Source organism: Sminthopsis crassicaudata, chromosome 3 (assembly GCF_048593235.1).
Source record: "Sminthopsis crassicaudata isolate SCR6 chromosome 3, ASM4859323v1, whole genome shotgun sequence".
Classification (NCBI taxonomy): domain Eukaryota; kingdom Metazoa; phylum Chordata; class Mammalia; order Dasyuromorphia; family Dasyuridae; genus Sminthopsis; species Sminthopsis crassicaudata.
This window is the reverse complement of record NC_133619.1, coordinates 409,535,444-409,541,848: the sequence shown is the minus strand read 5'-3', so window position 1 is coordinate 409,541,848 and position 6,405 is coordinate 409,535,444. Positions and strand designations below refer to the sequence as shown.

The 6,405-nt window shown below is 33.8% G+C and overlaps 1 pseudogene; it reads left to right on the top strand.

Moving 5' to 3' along the window:
* The first annotated feature begins 470 nt into the window (after positions 1 to 470).
* Positions 471 to 1,402, top strand: LOC141562195 (WD repeat domain phosphoinositide-interacting protein 1 pseudogene; annotated as a pseudogene).
* Positions 1,403 to 6,405: the final 5,003 nt, after the last annotated feature.

The window sequence follows — 6,405 nt, the reverse complement described above, 5'->3', positions numbered from 1 at the left end:
AGGTAATACACTGAGGGCTAATATTACACTTCAAATGGGGTGGTTCCACAGTCCTTGATAACTAGAAGTTTGTTTTTATTTTAACAAAAATGTTTTCAAATCAGTTTCATTTCTCAGCTGTTTAGTTTGTTCCCTCTAGTTCAAGCCTTAATTATGCCAAAGGAATGTTTTTGCTTTGTTCTCTTACCAAACTACCTTTAAACTTATTTCTCACACATATATATTGCTCTTTTATGAGGTGATACTTCTCATAATATTCTACCAGTCTTCTCAGCAAAGTTTTATAATATTCTATATTCATATTGCCCTTGGCAATTGTATCTCTCCCTTTGATAAGATGATCAAAGGGGACTATCTCTAGTCATCCTAATCAATATCTTGCCATTGGACCCAGATAGCTCCAGAGAAGAAAGTGAGACTGCTAACTTTGTACAGTCCTCCATCAATTAAATCCAATTCACTTGCAAGTCATGTTACCACTTTCCTTCATATCAAGAAAGAAGGTACTCCTCAAGAAATAACAAATTAGGCTATTGGTGTACCTGGAGGAATCCATTTATATTCACAACATTAAAGATATGAAGCTGTTGAAACTATCCTAAATATACCTGTAAACTCAACAGATTTGTTTGTTCTATCTATTAATCATTCCAATTCTTGCCTTGCCTACTATGGAAGCTTGACTAGTGGAGATACTGTAATTTATGATAGAAATACTCTGAAAACAATCTGCACAATTCCTGCACATGATGGTCCACTGGGTGCCATCACCCTCAACTCTGTAGGATCAAAGATAGCATTTTCTGTCTCTGAAGGACAAAAACTTTACGAGTTTAGGAAAGGAATGAAAAGTTAGATAAATATCAACCATCTAGTTTTCAACATGGACTCACAGTTCCTTTGTGCATCCAGCAACTCAAAAAGTGCCCATTTCAAACTGGACAGTCTAATTTCCTATTGGTTTCTCAACCTAGAATGATTACATGGAAAAGATATTCATGTATGCTACTTCTCTTCTCAAATATCAGATATGATGAACCAGGACAGAGACTTTGGTACTGTGCATTTGAATTTCTCTGATCAGAAGAACATCTGCACCTTTTCTACTACTCAGAAGTTGCCAAGGCGGTTAGGCATATCATCTGATGGATGACTTTAACACTAAAATCCTCAGGACAAAAGAGTATATCTTAATCAGACTCACAGTTTTCTTGACTTGGGAAAGACAGAAGAGAAAAAATAAAATGACCTCAAACTTTCATTATCTCAGTCTTATGCAGCATTAGTAGCCAGACCAGGCACTATATCTTTGTTCTCAACAGTAACAGGTTACTCTGAGGATGATGAGGTGCTTCAAAGAGAACAACAAATTTTCAGACATCTCAAATTGGATGTCCAATAGATATCTTAAATTCAACGTGTCCAAAACTGAGCTTATTTTCCTCAAAAACCCACTTCTTTTTCAAACTTTCCTATTACAATCAAGGATACTTCCAATCTCCTAGGCTCACAACCTCTATGATCCTCAATTTTTCACTATATTTCAACCTTTTTATCAAATCTATTGCAAAGGTCTATCAATTTTATATTTGCAATATTTCTCAAATAGAGCCTCCTCACTTGATGTAGAGTGAAGAAAGCAAAACTAAAAGAACAATGCATACACAAATGAAAATTAATTAGCTATATTAGATATGGGATACCCTAACTACTAGTTCCATCTCCTACAAATATTGGTTTTTGTAATCCTTAGTGAGGAACTTAAAATATCAGTGGTAGAAGCAATTCTCTAAAATTTGAAGCTATAGAACTGTTGCAGATCATCTCTGATAAAGGAACTTTTCTAGCCAGGAATTTAATGCTCCAATGAAATAATCATAGATGTAGATCCAAAATTTAACAAATTAAAAAGGACAAAAATGGCAAAAATTAGGGGGAAGAAACCATATGAGGCAGAACCAAGATAGTGGATTCCAAGCAACAATTCAGCCAAAATCATCCAATATCTTGCTCTCAATAACTTTAAAAATAATAACTCGAATCAAATTTTGGAGTGCCAAAGCTAACAAAAAATAATGAGATTTTTTTCCAGCCTAAGACAACTTAGGAAGTTGACAGGAAAGGTCTATAACAATGGGATGGGTGAAGTCCCAGCATCGCTAGTAGAAATGGCTATTTTAGCAGTAGTTTGAGCTTTAAATCCAGAGATAATAAGTGGGACAAGACAATTGATCACAAGGATATTACAGAGGACACTCTGTTGGCACTCAGTAAAGCTGGCTGATTAATAATTTTATTGCCATAAGAAGTTCTGGGTTATAGGTCCAGGACACAGAGGAGCAGCAGTACTTGTGGGAGCAGAAAGGCAATCCCAGTTCAAAGAGAAGAAATAGCACTGGTGGCTACAAAGAAGCAAGGGCCTTTCCTAGATAAAGATCATAGAATAGACTAAGATAACTATATCTCTCCCAAGATCTTGAAAACTTAGAAGCATCAAAAACTCGCAGACATCTAGAAAAAGCTCTGAAAATAGAAAGAGAAAATCCTGAAACATAAGGTAATGTCCCTTACCCACAGTTGAACAGAGCCCAATTATAACAGAAAGTTCAAAGTCAAGAAATTGGTTGGGGAAATGAGCAAACAATACTAAAAAGAATGACCATAAAAGGCTATTATAGAGGGAGAGAAGACCAAGACACAAAGTCAGAAAAAATATTGTGAAAATAACTACAAACAAATCTAAAAAAAATGCTAATTAAACAAAAGCCCAACAAAAGTTCCTGGAGAATTAAAGATAAAAATAAGAGTGTTAGAGGAAAAATTGGGGAAAGAAATGAAAATAATGCAAGAACATTGTGAAAAGAGAATTAACAGCTTGGTAAAAGACACACACACACACACACAATACTAAACAATATAACAAATACCTTTAAAATAGAATTAATCAAGTGTTTGGGAGGGACACAAAAATTTGGTGAAGAAAATAACTTTTAAAAAATAGAATAAGCCAAATGGAGAAACAGGTACAAACATTCATTGAAGAAAATAATTCATTGCAAATTAGAAGCTAATGACTTCATGAGACACCAGGGGAAAAAAGCAAAGTCAAAAGAATGAAAAATAGAGAAAAGATAAAATGTGTCATCAGAAAGACAATTGACACAAAAATATATGGAGAAGAGATAATTTCAGGATTATTAGACTACCTAAAAGTTATCATCCATGAAAAGGAGCCTAAATTTCATATTTCAGGGAATTATTAAAACTGCCCTACTATGATAGAATCAAAGAGTAAAATAGAAATTGAAAGATCCATCAATTACCAGTTGAAAGCGATCTCAAAATGAAAAATTCTAGTAAAATGATAGCCAAATTGCAGAGTTTGAAGGTCAAAGAAAAATATTTCAAAAGCCGCCTGATTAAAACCATTCAAATATCATGGAGCCTCATTTAGAATCACACAAGATTTAGAAGAATTCATGTTAAATGAATGAAGAGCTTAAGATATAGTATTTTGGAAAGCAAAAGATGCAGGAATATAATTAAGAATAATATATACAGCAAAACTGAGTACAAACCTTCAGGGCAAAACAGATACTAATTAAATGGAAGATTTTCATATATTCCTAATGAAAAAAAATCAGAGCTGAATAGAAATTTTGGCATCAAAACACAAGATTCAAGAGAAGCATAAAAAAGTAAAAATGAAATAGAAATCATAAGAGACTTGATAAAGTTAAACTATTTATATTTCTATATAGGAAAAAAGATGCATATGATTCCTGATAACTATCACTATTCGCACAGTTACAAGGTGTATATATAGACAGAAAGCATGGATATAAGTCAATTACTTTGGGATTATCTCAAAAAGATGAAGAGGCAAGAAAGAAAGGTTCACTGAGAAAAGAAAGGGAGAAAAAGGTAGAAAGAAGGAAATTATATCACATAAAAGAGGCAAACCAGGAATAACTTTTACAATGGAAGTGAAAATAGGTGGAGGTGAGAAGTGGAGGCAGCATTCCTTGAGCATTATTCTCAAAGCAAATTGGTTCAAAAAGGAAAGATCTTAGGCTTCAGAACATAAGATATAAGCCCTATTTAGACAAAAACATAATCTCCTAGGAGCATAATAGGATCCCAAGTTCCACAGAAATGGTTGGAGGAGACTTAAGGACAAACGTTGTAGGGATCACATCTTTGCTATATCTTGTAGTTTCAACAGGTGTCAATTCATCACTCTTTCTACTAACTAATTTTGCCACAGACTTTATCTTCACCATCTCCCTGTGCAATCCAAGGAATATAGAAGCAAACTTCTCATTATCTATTCCTTTAAGTAGTTGCCAGGGTTATTAGCCTCCAACAAATTAAGCTGTCTTCTACAACCGTGGCACTGGAAGGAGTATGTCAGTCATTCCCCATGGTTAAGGCAAAGCCCTGACTATGCTCTCTTCTCCCTTCTTTCCTCTATCTTCCCTATCCTTCCGACTATATTTACATAAATAACATTAATAATTGGTATTTATATACCACTTTAATGTATGCAAAGCATTAGCTGATTTGATCTCCAAAACACTATGAAATAAATAATAATTGTTTTATATAATATAGTTATTGTTATACAGGTGAGAAAACAAAGATTAACAGAAATTAATTAATATGCTTGCAACCATGCAACTACTAAGTATAAGAGGTGGGATAAAAACCCAGTTTTTTTCTGATTCCAAATTTAGTTCTGTATTCACTGGGGCTTTTTGACATTCACAATATGTCAACCAATTAAGCATTTATTAACTTTCTAGTATATACTAGGCATAGTGGCAGAAACTGGGGATAAAAAATATAAAGAATGAAATAATTCCTACTCTAAAGGAGTTTATTATTATTATATGCTTTTTCTCATTATAAAAAATGCAATTAAGTGTGTGTATATTGTCAGAGGATTTTTCAAAATCAAAAAATGATTCTGATTCTGCCCACTGAAGAGATAGCTTTATATTTTCTCTGAACATGTGAGCATATGTGTGTTTGTGTGTGTTTTCTTTGTGTGTTTTATAAAACACAGTGGGTATAGAGAAAATATTCCCATATGAAAATTTGATCTTTAAGAATATAATTGCACATTCTCATCTAATCCAAATGAGATTTATTCTACTGTAGCTAATGTGCCATCCCTGCCAACTGCTTGAAATTCTTCTATCTCAAAAGCTAATGACTAGACCTTTATTTAGAGATTTAATTTGCTACCATGTCTTGAGAAATGAGCAAGGCATGCTTGATTAGTTAGAAAGTGAAGTGTGCATTTCTAGGAGACTATTCATCAGACAGTGGCTTATATGTGTAAAATGTCAGGAATCTTAAGTTTGATGTGAAATCAGTGTCTGGGGATAGTTTAATTTAAAACTTATCAAGAAATGAAAAATCTGTCATTAGAAGCATATTTAGAAACACAATGAAAAAATGAGGATTACATTACATTTCACTTGAAATCCATCTTTATAGTAACAGCCAAACAAGTGCCAAAAATAAATGAATAGATTGGAATGTCACCTAGTTTTTAGGGGTGTCATTGCCAGATCTGGAAGTCACCTCATGCACAATATTCTTTCATGAATTTGTTTTGCACTGGAATATAGTGCACCTCTATTTTGAGACATTTACTGAATCATATTAAGAGTCGTGGTGCTTGGGTTACAGAAGCACCATCATTTTTCTTTATTCCATTAAACAGGTCTCTCATCTTCTTCCTATACATTTTCTTCAGCCAGAAAAGAAAATATGGCTGTCACTTTCAGTGGGCTTTGCCTTTCATCTCACTGTTATTCAGTGGCTTTTCAGGTCTCTAAGTGGTATCCAATTTATTTGTATTCCAATGCCACTTCAGTGAAGCATACCTCTCTGTCAGCTGAGTGCAAGCTTTAGGTGCTTTGTACTTGGAATCTGTGCCATGAACAAATTGACAATATCAACTGGAGCCAATCATCTTGCAGGCAATTTCCACATGCCTGCTGAAGAGTATTTTCCCCCTAAAGACATTCAGTAGCTCCATTTATGGTACCCTTGATGGAAATCTGAGGTTACTTTCTTTGACTTTCTCCAGACCATAGAGCTCAATTTTCAAATCCCTTTCATTATGTTGAAGACATATATTAAACATTTGTAAAGATTCCTTTTCCTGTCTCTGGGAAAACAACAGCTTTTCATCCAATATTTATTTGATTTTCCAAAGCTATGGGCTTCCTGCAGTTTATTGAAGTGAAGCAAACACTGATGAATCAATTAATTTTCACTCACATGCTAAATGCTTTTTTAAAAAACTAGTCCTGAAACCTTGGAAGTGAATCACAATACTAGCATTCTGAAAGAGCATCAATCATATCTTATTTATTTTTTCAAACTCAT